The 13,869-nt window shown below is 37.5% G+C and overlaps 1 pseudogene; it reads right to left on the bottom strand.

The window, feature by feature from the left end:
- Positions 1-377: 377 nt before the first annotated feature.
- On the bottom strand, positions 378-3,499 carry LOC137248460 (putative gustatory receptor 39b; annotated as a pseudogene).
- Positions 3,500-13,869: the final 10,370 nt, after the last annotated feature.

Raw genomic sequence — 13,869 nt, 5'->3', positions numbered from 1 at the left:
AATGTCGTGAGCAATTTCTATGAAGCAGCCTTTGGAGTATGCATTCTGAGAGCTAGAAAATTCACAGAATACTAAACATTTTCAAAGTTTGTCTTTCAAACGTAGTAGAGTCTTTAATATGGCCTGATACCTGAACAGAACATACTGTTAGTCGGCTGTGCTCCAATGAGGATGAGCTGAGCTCACCATGTCTAGGACATCTCCACGTCAAGCCTACAAATGTTTTCAGCCGATAGAAATATAAACGGCAAAAACATTAAAGCAGCTGGAATACTCCCATGTTGAATATGAACGTAAAATAAAATCCACTATAAGTATAATTTCACCTTCTCAATTTTATTTAGTACATATTTTTTTAATAGCATATGAATTGAACATTAATTCTGACAGCTGCGACAGATGCCAGTCCCTGTAAGTGTTGTTGTGTTATGGTAGTCCATCCAAAGTGAAAGAAATTGCAGTAATATGACCAAGTTTCTTGCTGTCTCCGCGAAAATCTGTTTAAAATAAGTGTGAGAATTTTTGAAGAGCAAGCAGCGTACAGGTTTTGTTACAAGTTCCGCGGTCTCTGTGATATTCGGATATTTTTCCAGGCACCCTTTATAATAAATGTTTTGCTGATGTCTCTCTAATATAACAAATTTCACCCCTCCATTTTTCTTTCCTTATTCTTCTATCTCTCCTTGCCTTTCTTTTCCTTCACCACTCCTTCTCTTCCTACATCTTGTACTTTCTGTTCTCCTTCTTCCACTCGTACTTCATCTTCTCGTTCTTCCTTTTTTCTTCTCTCTCTTTTCCATCCCTTTCGTTTTATACTCATCTGAGCATAGCTCACAGAGTATATTAATTTCGTTCGCATAACTGTATCCCGTAACGGCATAAACTAATCGAGATAGATATAGACTTCTATATATCAAAATGATACGGGCGAGAAAAGAACTTTATTTAGCCATGCCCTTCCGCCCGTCCGTCCGTCCATCCGTCCGTCTGTCTGCCTGTCTGTCCGAACTTGGCACTCATCTCCGTATCTTTATTCTTATCCTTATCCTTTGCCCTTACCTTATCCGTATACCTATCCTTCTTTTTATTTTTATTCTTATCTTTATCCTTATCCGCATCTTTATCCACAGTACTTCTCTCCAGTTTTCTCATAACTCAGCTGAGCTGATTGGCGTCAACATCTGTACAAAATCTTCCCAGCTACAAACAGATGATGTTAGCGTTAGTGAGGCTAAATGTGATCAACGGAAATACGAACTGTACCCCACCTATGGCTACCAGGTAGTTCTTTCCAACCATTCGATACGCTAAAATCTAGACGCAATATGCGACTTCTTGTCAGGGCAAGTAGCGAGGAGGTTCGCCCTCCCAGTATAAACGGTTCCCCCAAGTCGAGGATCACTTTAGCTTCAACATGTTGTTGTGTTGTTGTTATATTAACGATAAAGGTTTTGGGGAGTTTTATCGATGTTGATCCTTGACTGGATATATATCCGCTACGTGCCGATAACAGGCAACATTAAGATACTATCCCGAACATCTCGGAAATGATTTATACATATAACCACATTAAACCTTCTAGACCATCCCGCCACACCCAGAGCTAGTTTGTGTTAACTTTATTTTGCATAATCACCCTGTCTACATGAGGCTTCAAAATATTTCACAGGCTGAGCAAAAGCTCCTCCGATGAAACTAATTTGTAGCCTCTAGACGCAAGATACGAGGAAGCTCCTTTACAGCAGTAGAAGGTCATCAGTGGCGTCCTTTTTTCACATTTCTTTGAATAGCGGCCCAACCTACCCCACTCCGATGCAGTTTACGCTCACTGCCTGTGAATAGGTTAAACCAGAGGAACCACGATATGACGAATAGACTATTTCTATAGAGCTTATAAGACTATGAAAAAGCATCCTAGTAAGTCTGAGAGAGCGCCCGGCAAGAGTTAGGCTACATTTCTAAGTTTGGCAATCGATAAAAGGCGATGCCGTCAGTCGCTCTTTAGGAATCTTATACTCAAATATTTGTAAACGTCTAGCCACGCGCTCAAATATTTTTGATATTTCCTTTTTGGTTTTGTGCAACGGGAGTTAACTATACTTCTTAAACGATCTCGTAAGAGATTTGTAATTTCCCGATTCGGATTATACTTGCGCTTTCCAAAGGTAAGTTTTGGTCATGTTCACTGTCCTCAAGTCAAGAAGGTGAAATCAAACTTACAGCTTGTTTGCCTGATTACATATCCGATTTCTGTCTTGTACATATGTAAGCCCTGCATGGTAGCATTCATCCTCATAAGCACTTACTGTCACTAAGAGGTGCATTTCCAATACAAAGAATCCATGCGCCGTAACTTCAATACGTTGTAGTTGTAGTTGTGAAGAGAATTGATGCAAAACAAGATAATATCTGGCCGTAGAGCTCGCAGAATTCAATATCTGCATCCTACTTACGAGACAAGCAACATTACGACCCTAAAAGTATGCAATAAATTTTAAGAAAAAAATTTACTTTCAATTAGACTCACCAATTAATTACACTTATTGCACCAATAGCAAAGCATATAAATAATGACGACACGTGGTATTGTAGCCAAGGGTCCAGCAATATAATAAAGGCGCCGTATGAAGAACCCATCCAAACTAAGAAGCGTCCAATAAATGTTAAAGCTTATGTCAAACAGAAAAGTGAGCACAATGCAAAAGAGCGATCAACCACCAAAATAATTAAGTAACTGAAAAGCATTATAAATCAGAGCATAAATATCTTTAATAGCGAACAAGTACTCCACTGAGTCGAATTTGGCATAATCTATGTCCAACAGCTGCTGTTGCAGCGCCACACGGTAGGCTACAACTTAACGTAGCTTCGCACACAAGCACTCCAAATAATGTTGCATTGTACGCACATAAACTATTAACTGTATGATACGTACACGCATTAAGAGGGACCAAAGACCATTCCAAAAGTAACCAACATAGTTCAACCATAACGAAGTGATCATGAAGAGTATGAGTCCAAGCAGTGAAAGCGCCCCAAGGTATGCTATGATATAATGCAATTGCTTAATTAGTACAAATTTACGCACATCCGTACGCAAACGCAGTTTCAAGGACATTTCAATCTCTTCGAGTAGTAGAAGAAAGTTAGCGTGTTGGCTGCGCCTGCATAACGCTTCCATGAGAATCAAGAAATTTGTTAATACTTGTAGATGAAAGAGCGTAACGGAAGTCAGCCACGTAAGCAGCAAGTTTGTTAATGGGTCATGCGTGTATAGTCCATGTACGTAAAACATAGCCACCATTAATGCTATGAGCGTTATGTAGATACGTTGGATCAAGTGGGATGTGCTTTTGTTGTAGCAAACGCCTGAAGGCTTTTGACACCACGCTTGTTTGTGATATCTCTTTAATTGGGTGGGACACTCGTATTGCCATTGATTTAAGGAAATGCCAAAAAATATGCAGCAGCGCTGCGAAGCGCGGAATTCGTTTGTCATTCTAACTGCGTAGACACTTTTTGTCCTTATTACGGTGTATCGTGAACTTAGAAAAAGTTCTACGTATGCAAGTATGTGCCAAAAGATGTGTTTAGGACATTATCTTCATCTTTTTTGTGATAAAAAATGAATAATGTTTGCCATGCAACTATTAGGATGAGACACAAAAAAATCAGATAAAGGTGGTTTCGAGATACACGATATATGTATGCATGAACGTTGAAAATAGATAGAAAGGTGTTGTGAAAATGAAGCACTGTCTATCAATCCGAACAAAACTGTCATAGTGACTTTTACCCGGAAAAGGAACTATCCATGCCATAACCATCCCTGGGTGGCACCAAAATCTGAGCAAAGCTTTCTTTGCCCACCCCAGCGGGTTAGGGAGCTTAGAATATACACGCGGTAGGTATGCCTGTCGTAAGAGGCGACTGAAATACCAAATTGATTCAAGGGATTGCCAGCGCGATATATAGCTTCTCCAACCCAATTGTCAACCTCACCTACCCGTGGCGAATCCTTTTTCATTAACAACCGAGGCTCTGGCGACCTCGAACTCCTGATGGATCTAGGGATTGGGAGGGCGGGATGGCCTAGAAGGTCTCCCGAGATCGTCGGGCTATTAACTTTATGGTGCTTGTTACCGGAACGTGCCGGATCTGCATCCGGCAAAGGATCATCAACATCGATAACACTCCCCAAGGCCTTCGAGGAGTGTCCTTATTGCTACAACCACCACAATAACAAGAGCTTTCTTTGCCTATAGTAGACTCTATGACAAAGCATAGCAGCTATCTCCCAAATTGGTATTCGTACATTTAATACTGGCCGAATACCACGCAAACAACAGCAATAACAAAATGAAGCCAACTGTATGGACTAGTTTGTATTGGCAAGAACGATGACAACGTCCCCCACATAGTACCTTTGTGGCAATATCTCCCTTCCCTATTATAATAGAGAAAGAGGCAATACTTGCTGCATTAAGATTTCAAAATAACTCTAAGCTGAAGAGTAGAAAAATGACGGGTCATAGGTAAGTAATGAGAAAATTTATTGCAACTACGTGATGTTCGGAATTTTGAGCGGCGCATTGTGGACAGAACTATTTGGGTGAAAGGGAATCCATATACTGACCCTGCCTTATAGGTCTGTTTCACAGAAGGGTTCAAATTTATTGACGAAAAAACGAGAGCTGGCATCTATGGGTCGAACTTTTGAAATGGTTACAAATAGGATGCTACCCCGCTACTTTTGAGGCACTTAGTGCCTTAGCCAAATCCATGCAGAAGAAGTAAGCGGTAAAGAATATCTACAATGTGGCTTATACTCGTGGAGTATCCTCACTATGTCAGACAGCCGTACGTGCCTTGCTGTGTAACACATTACTTTTAAACGAATGGATGAATGCAATGTAGACTTATTGATTTGGAAGCCAAAAACAAAGTTTTGTTAAGTTAGGTTGCCGTAGATCAGAATATAAATGCACAGGCTCACATTCTATGCGATTGCGTCACTCTGGCAAAGCAAGACTCTCCCATCTAAGTGTCGTGGCTCTTAATCCCTTCGTGATTTAGAGTCAAGAGTCCGAAGCGGTACTTAAATACGTTAAAAGCTTCCAATACTACTACTTCTATCCTCGTTACGCTCATTTAGAGAAAAACGGTGAGCAAGACGATAGAGAAAGAAAGAGAAAAACGAAGAAGATGGAGTTTTCGTAAGGAAAAAGTATGTAACAGGAATTGGAAACAAAAGTCGAAAACAAAGGAATCGGCATAGGAAGCCGGAAAGCGATAGAGAGGAAAGACAGGTAAAGGCACAAAGCAAGGCGAAGAGAAGGAGATATAGACTGAGGAAGAGAAGAGATAGGCGAAAGAAACGAAGTGGAACATGAAAAGAGGAGATACCTAACAGGAGAACGATGAGGAGCATAAGAGATGAAGGAGAGGAAAGAAAGAGGAGGAGGGTGAAGGTGAGGGGATAGAAGAAACATATGAGTAAGAAAAAGAATACGAAAACAATGAAAAGGAAAGGGGCAGACACACGGAAATAGGCAAAGGTATGGATGTAGCGTGCTTGTCTACCAACCCAGTGTACGATTCAAGTAGTTTCTCAGAGCAATTTATAACTTCTTCACAACCAATTGGCATATCGTCAAAGCCTTTTCTCTCGGGTGTGGGATGCCAACCCGCTCTCCTACTATGGTTGCACGTACGTCCAGCCACGTCAGGGTTTCAATTGTCAACCTCACCTAGTCGAAGTGAATTCTGTTACAAATATGTGATACACACATATTAAGCAGGCGAGCCTCTGTTGGTGGTGGGCGGGATGGCCAGAAGGTTCAATGTGGTCATATTAAATCGTTTCCGATATGGTCGGGCTAGAACCTGAATGGTGCTTGTTACCGGTACGTATCGAATCTATGTATATCCGGACCATCAATATCGATAACACTCCCCAAAGCTTTCGGGGAGTGTCTTTATCGTTACAACAACAATAACCTAATAGGTAACCATGTCTACGCGAGGCAAGTCTTGTTACAAATATTATTGAATCATACACATATTTAAGGGCACGACTCAAGTTTCTCACAGAAGGAGCTGGTGGCGTATTCTCGAAGGTCACGACGTGGAATCGTTCCCGAAATGGTGGGCTAGTACTATAATTGGGCTAGTACCTAAACGAATCGTACCGTGAAACGATCATCATCACCAAAACCTTCGGGGATTGTCTTTATCGCTAAGGTAAGAAAAATAAGAGTTACCAAGCAGAGCCAAGTTCCGAGCTTACAAAATATTGTTGGTTACACTTTATCACCCTTGCCAGTGATTTGGCGCAGTTCTTGTCATTACGGGCTTCTCTGCAACAAAAAAAATGGAGAAAGGAAGAAAAAGAGTGTCGAATATGTAAAAAGGAGAGACAATTTAATATAGCTGGGAGTGCAGTTCGGAGTAGAAAGTTAAAATAATAGTAAGGGAGGGATGGGGCAATTAAGGAAGAGAGAGCTAGACCGGTTACACTGCTATTATAAAATGGTTGATAGGATAACCGGCAAGATGCAGCATTCGCCAGTTCGGAGTAGAAAGTTAAAATAATAGTAAGGGAGGGATGGGGCAATTAAGGAAGAGAGAGCTAGACCGGTTACACTGCTATTATAAAATGGTTGATAGGATAACCGGCAAGATGCAGCATTCCCATTAACGGACTGGTAATGCCCTGCAATCGGAGATTTTAAATATCTCCTAAAGCCGCCACCAAATAAGTTTATTTAAAATGAAATTTAAAAGATGCTAAATAAACTCTTTTATTTTATGACAATATGCACAACTGGGTATATAATTCGCAACTCCAAGTGATGTTTCAGATATTCATCTATTTGAACTATTGACAAATTGTATTATTATAATAAGGTAGGCCGCTATCGATGTGGAAACCTAGAAACGATAATAAAAGACTTCAAACTAATTTCTACAGGTAGCAACTAAAGCATACTTTGAGGCTTACCGACATTATCAGTTGCATATTCAGGTAAAAAATGCCTTTCGCTTACACCTGAATACGACGGAGTTTTAATTGCGTCGACAATTGATGCAATGTCAAGCGATAAATTGCCAATTCATTTTAAGTGCTTGAAATTACTACTTTGCATAATAAACCCGTTATGACTGCATCCTAAAAGTATGCAAAACTTATTTTATGCAATTAAATTGAGTTTAGCAAATACTTACCACTTGTGAACACGCGTCACCAAACCTGCAAACATGCCAAACTAAGGCAATCAGAGGACATAACCAAAATATAGTGGCTATAAAAAAGTTCTTACGTATGACTATACCATCGAGGCTCAAAAGAGACCAATAAATATTACAACTTATATCCAAAATGTAACAGGTTATAATCGATAAAATTGACCAGCAGGCAAATTTATTAAATAAATCGAAAGCTTCCACAAGTTGGGTGTAGGTATCTTTGATGGCTAAAAGATATTTAGTGATTTAACTTTTGCAAAATTCGCATCCAATGTTTACGCCTTGTAATAGGCTACATCTTGACGTAATTTCTTTGCAAGGCAAATCATGTAATAATTTAGAACACGTAAATAGATTAGCACTTGTATAAGACGTATACGCTTGCGATCATAAACCAAAAAACATACCAAAAGTAGCCAATATATTGTATCCAAATCGTTGAACAAAGAAAGAGCGTTAGACCCACAAGAAAGAATGACGACAAATAGCATAAATATAGGCGCAGCAAAGTTTTTAAAAAATTGTCTTCTTTCATATTAAGATGAAGCCGAAATTTAAGTGAAAACTCAACCTTATGCAGCTGCTCAAAGAATGCTTCATGTTCTACCTGCAGCCATAGTGCCTCCATAATAATGAATAGATTCGCGATAGCTTCCGACGTGAAGAGTATTTTCCAACCACCCAAGTGAGCATAACACCCTTCGTACGGCGCCGAAGCCCAGGGCATTCATAATAAACGTCCACGTTAATAATGCTTTTACATAGAGCCTTTTCAAACGGTATGCGTTGATGATACCATGCCGTGGGGTAACCCATACGCTACGTAATTTGGTGCTGGGGCCTGGTTTTAAGTTGCGCGCTCCAATCTCATACTTTTCTAGACTGCTTGTGGCTATTGAACTTCGTCTTAAATAAATACCAAAAATTACTGTATATCGAAACCAAGCGTGCAATTGTTGTTCCATAGTGCATTATAATTTAGCTAATGGCGGGCTTTCGCTTTATATCGTGATAAAAAACAAAGTGTGCTTTGGGAGATGTTACTTCGCTTAGTTTACAGGCTATTGTGTTGCGGATGTTATCACTAAAAAGGGCATGCAACGAAATTTTGATAAATGTGTACGTGATGTGTGCTGCTGTTGTTTTTAGGTGAGTGTTTCGACTGTCGAGCAGTCATTTGCCGGATATAACTCCGATACGTTCCGGTGCTAGATCTTCTGATACTAACGCGACTGCCTCGGCGAAGATTTTTAACACGCTTTTATTAGATTGGCCTGTATGTAACGGAATCTTTGAGCTTAATTTTCACCGGTTTCTAGAAGTCTGATTAATTTGAAACTTTGCACACGTATCAAGGATCGATGACAATGCATTAATGTGATGGTGTGGTGACATAACTTTAACGGCCATAAGGTCAAATGGCCTTATTACCATTTTGAATGGCCATAAGTTTGATTGAAACTTTGCACACATATCAAGGCTCGATGACAATGCATTAATGTGATGGTGTGGTGACATAAGGTCAACGGCCATAAGGTCAATTGGCCTTATTACCACTTTGAATGGCCATAAGTTTGATTGAAACTTTGCAAACGTATCAAGGCTCGATGACAATGCATTAATGTGATGGTATGGTGACATAAGGTCAACGTACATAAGGTCAATTGGCTTTATTACCACTTTGAATGGCCATAAGTTTTGATTGAAACTTTGCACACGTATCAGGGCTCGATGGCAATGCATTAATGTGATGGTGTGGTGACATAGGGTCAACGGCTATAAGGTCAATTGGCCTTATTACCACTTTGAATGTCCATAAGTTTGATTGAAACTTTGCACACGTATCAAGGCTCGATGACAATGCATTAATGTGATGGTGTGGTGATATAAGGTCAACGGCCATAAGGTCAATTTTAAATATTCGTAATTGAAAGACGTTGCACGTTTGATTGTGCGACATTAAGTCTCTTCTTTATTGAATAAATTATTGTCTTTTATACTAATTTACTTAACCTATACATTCATAAATATCTTAATACTAATAACTAAAAATAAGTACATAGGAAATGTGTTATGCATACATGTACGGTTGTATACAGTCTTTGTATACATGTAGTTTTGTATGCATAACTCCATACATGTAGTTTTGTACAATTTGCAGCGTCAGCAGATCAGTTTGAATATTTTGGTATTTTCCCACAATTAGTTGAATGTTTGTATGTATATTACAATGGGTTGTGTGTTTATATGTATAATTTATTAACTGTGATATGTGTCTCATATTCGGCATTCCGTGCCGTCTGGGTTAGTTCAATAATTGTAATATGATTATTACTAAAATATATTTGAATTTGTTATGCGTAAAGCCGCAAGTATGTTACAGTAGGTGTGGCATATAATGATACAATACAGTGTGTGACGTATAATACTACACCATCCACCTTAGAAAAAAAAGTATTATATAATTGTTTTGTGAACAATTGTATAAGACTTTTTGTCATATTTTCAATTGTTTTGATATTTTATTGTTATTTGATATTGTAGTGAAAGAGGTTGTTTGCTTTGCTTTTGATCTGTTGACCTTGCTATTTTTATTGTTATAATTATTGTTACTTTTTACATATATATATTTGTATAAGTCCATTTATTTTTTCAAAATTGTAGAGAAAGAAAAAATCTTTTAATTTTTCTTATTTTATTTATATTGTTTATTTTATTTATTTTATTAAAATTTTATACAATTGTTTTATTGCCGGATTTTAAATGTGTCGACCCTTCTAAAATCCGATTGTTTTTAGAAATTATTTTTATTAATGAATCGGGTAAATTGGAATGATTATTTGCTAAAAAAATATTTTAAATGGGTTTAAGTCTATTCTTATGGATTATTAGTTCCTTATCCCTATTGTTCTTATTACCAGACTCCTGTCTATATGGTATTAAAGTAAAATTGTTATTTTCGTCGATTTTCTTTACTTTATACCGTCCTTTATATCTATGGTCTAGCTTATGGTTATCTTCTTCTTTTACTAATACTAAATCTCCTAATTTTATTTCCTTACTGGTGCTACTTTTATCATAATTAATTTTTTGTTTTTCCTTGGCTTCTTGGGGGGGTTTCGCAAATATAAGCTCATAAGGGCAATAGTTGTGTACGGTCGGTGGGGTCGTGTTGTCGCAGTACGCGAAATATTTTAGGTATTCATCCCAATCATCTTTGTCACTGGATATATATGAACGTACATATTCATTAAACGTTCTATGACTACGTTCTACAGTGCCCAAAGTTTGATAATGGTATGGTGTTGAGTTTTTGTGTTCAACTTTTAGCAATTTGCACAGTTCTTCGAATAATTTATTTTTGTATTCGGATCCCATATCTGTTAGGATTGTTTTCATGGGACCATAAATCAAAATGAAATGCTCGAATATAGATTTGGCAACTATTAGCGCATGTTTGCTGGGGACTGGGATTGCTACCAAGTATTTTGTGAGATCGCATATAATGGTAACTGCGTATTCGTTTCCGTTTATTGACTTTGGCAATGGTCCGACCGTATCGATCTGTATTATATCGAAGGCTCTCGGAGGTGTCTCCGTTATTGTCATTGGCTCCTTTATATGCTTATTTATTTTATTCTTATTGTAGTGTATGCAGTTATTTACGTATTTCTTTATTTCACCTCGCATATTTTTCCAGCTATAGTTTTGTTTGATTTTCTTTATCATGCGCTTTATTACTGGGTGGCCACCACTAATAGGATCGTCATGATATTTCTGCAGGATTTCTCTAATTTTCCTGGGACTAGTCACGTACACAACCTCTGGGGTTAGTGCAATTGCTAATTTCTTGAGAACCCTTTTTCCTAATTCAATAAATTTGCCTACTCGAGTATAATTATCCTTAAACAATTTGTCCCCTAAGGACAACTGTATCTTTTCAAGTCCTAAATTGGCGGCTTCTTTTTCGAGCCTGATAAAGAATTGTCCTAAGTCAATTTTATCATCTACAATTAGGTTTCTTGTATTTATGGTGCTACTAATTTTCTTTCCCTTTTTGAAATATAATTTCGGGGGATTGAAAACGAGCCTGACATGTCTTTTTACTTCAAATTTATTTACCGCTTCATATATCTTTGGGTTCTCAGTGTGACTTTCTTGAATTTTAGCATTATTTGGTATATTTTTAGCTGTTGATCTAGTTGTGACTTTCATTATTTTGCATGCTTCCACTGACATTTCTTTTAAATTCGTTATGTTAATGCGAGACAATGCGTCCGCGATGTGATTTTCTTTTCCAGCAATGTACTCCACTTCGAAATCGTATTCTTCTAAATCGAGTCTTACTCGTGTTAACTTAGATGAAGGGTTCTTCATCGAAAAAAGGTAAGTTAAAGGGCGGTGGTCGGTTTTGATTTTGAATTTTCTACCATAGACGTATGGTCTGAAGAATGTTATGGCCCAATGGATTGCTGCTAGCTCTTTTTCTATTGTAGCTTTGTTTGTTTCACCTTTTGTAAAGGATCTAGAGGCGTAAGCGATTGGTAACTGTTTGCCGTCATGTTCCTGGCTAAGGACTGCTCCGCAAGCATACCCACTAGCGTCTGTTGTTATGCAGAATTCTTTATTGAAGTCGGGGTATTGCAAAAGTTTTGGGCTGATTAATGCTTCCTTTAAATAGACAAAAGCTTTTTGACATTCTTCTGTCCAGTCGAAGGAAACATTCTTTTTGCAAAGCTTAGTTAATTTTCTTGAGTATTCTGCGAAATTCGGTACAAATCTTCTGTAATAATTGCAGAACGCTACGAATCTTTTAACTTCATCTGCTGTTTTTGGTGTTGGGTAATTTTGAACTATCTCAAATTTGCTTGGGTCGGGTAGTATTCCCTCGCTTGTGCATTTATGTCCTAGATAAGTTACCTCTTCGCTGAAAAATAGGCATTTGTCTGGATGTAATTTTAAGTTGTATTTCCTACAAGTATCAAAAACATCTCTTAAGTTTTTCAGCATGTGTTTTTCTGAACACCCTAGTACAACTAAATCATCCATATATAGAAAGGCTTGGGATGGTTTGAGGCCTGCAAATGCCAGTATCATCATTCTTTGGAATGAGTTTGGTGCTACTTTTAATCCATAGGGTAGTCTTTTAAATCTATATGTACCATTGTCTGCTGTGAACGAGGTTATATCTCTAGAATCTTGGTGTAATTCTATTTGGTGAAAACCTGACATAAGGTCAAGGCATGAAAAATATTTTGCTCTTCCAAGTTGGTCTAAAATATCATCAATTCTTGGAAGTGGAAATTTATCCGCTGCTAGTTTTTTGTTTACTTGTCTGTAATCAACTACCAGTCTCCATCTTTTTTCAGTATTACCTGGTAGTGATTTTTTAGGTACCAGTAAAATGGGGCTGTTATACTCTGATATTGAGGGTTCTATAATGTCATCTTCGATCAGTTTATTAACCTGTTTGCTTATTTCTCCTTTTTGAGTTTCGGGCAATCTATAGTTTTTTATGTATACTCGTGTGTCATCTTTCATGTGTAATTTTTGCTTATAAAAATTATTAGACGAGATTGGTTCTGTTTCTAGTGCAAATATGTCTATAAATTCTGTGCATAATGAGGTTAATTCTGAATTAACAAATTTTGGGAAATTTTTAGTTAATCTTTTTAATTTTTCTGTGTCATTACTTTGTTTATTGCGTGTGTTTGTTTTAATTAAATTGTAGTCATCTAGATTTTCAGTATGTATTTTGTAATTTTGAATAGTTGTGTTTTTGTGTGTGGTGTTTATAATTCTGACAAAAGTTTGTTCTTTATTTGTGATTGTGTTTGCTATGAAAATTCCTTCAGATAATTGTTGATGGGGTATGAAGATGGTTTTATTATCAGAGTTTACTGTTACTTGTCTAATGACTTCAGATCTAGCAGGGATCGTAATTGTGTTGGCAGACAGATAATTTGTTAGGTACATTGTGATTGTTTGAGGAAAATCATATGGTCTTAGTATTAGTTTATCCTCATTTTTGCCATAATCTAGAATACAATTATATTTCTTTATAAAGTCCAAACCTATTATACCATCACACGGTATTGGAAAATCGTCTTCTACGACGTGAAATTTATGATAAATTAGAAGGTCATCGCCTTTTAAATCGGCTTTAATTGTGCCTAATGTACTGGTTGTACCCTGACCGATGCCCTTTAAGTCTGTTATTTGTTCTGTATTAATTTTTGTATGACTAAGTACTTGATTCTTTTTAATTATGGAGGTATCTGCTCCTGTGCCTACTAAAAAATTTGAAAATTAGTTATTTAATGAAGTTCTTGTAGATATGTAACTATTTAAGTGTAGATTTAGTACATATATTTTTCTATCTACTGATTTTGAAGTGGAGTTTCTTGGTTTTCCTGCTGGGTACAATTTCGAACATTACGAGTCTGGTTGTATTGTCTATTGACGCTTTGAGTTTGTGCTCCTCTTTGAGCATTATTATTTGTTACTGTGTTATTATTGTATCTCGGTTGTGGTCTAAATCTTCTACCTCGGTAGTTCCCATAGTTGTTACTTCGGTAACCTCCACGGAAATTACTTCGATATTGATTTTGTAGACGAATG

Source organism: Eurosta solidaginis, chromosome 4 (genome assembly GCF_040869045.1).
Source record: "Eurosta solidaginis isolate ZX-2024a chromosome 4, ASM4086904v1, whole genome shotgun sequence".
NCBI lineage: Eukaryota > Metazoa > Arthropoda > Insecta > Diptera > Tephritidae > Eurosta > Eurosta solidaginis.
This window is presented reverse-complemented; position numbering and strand designations above follow the sequence as displayed.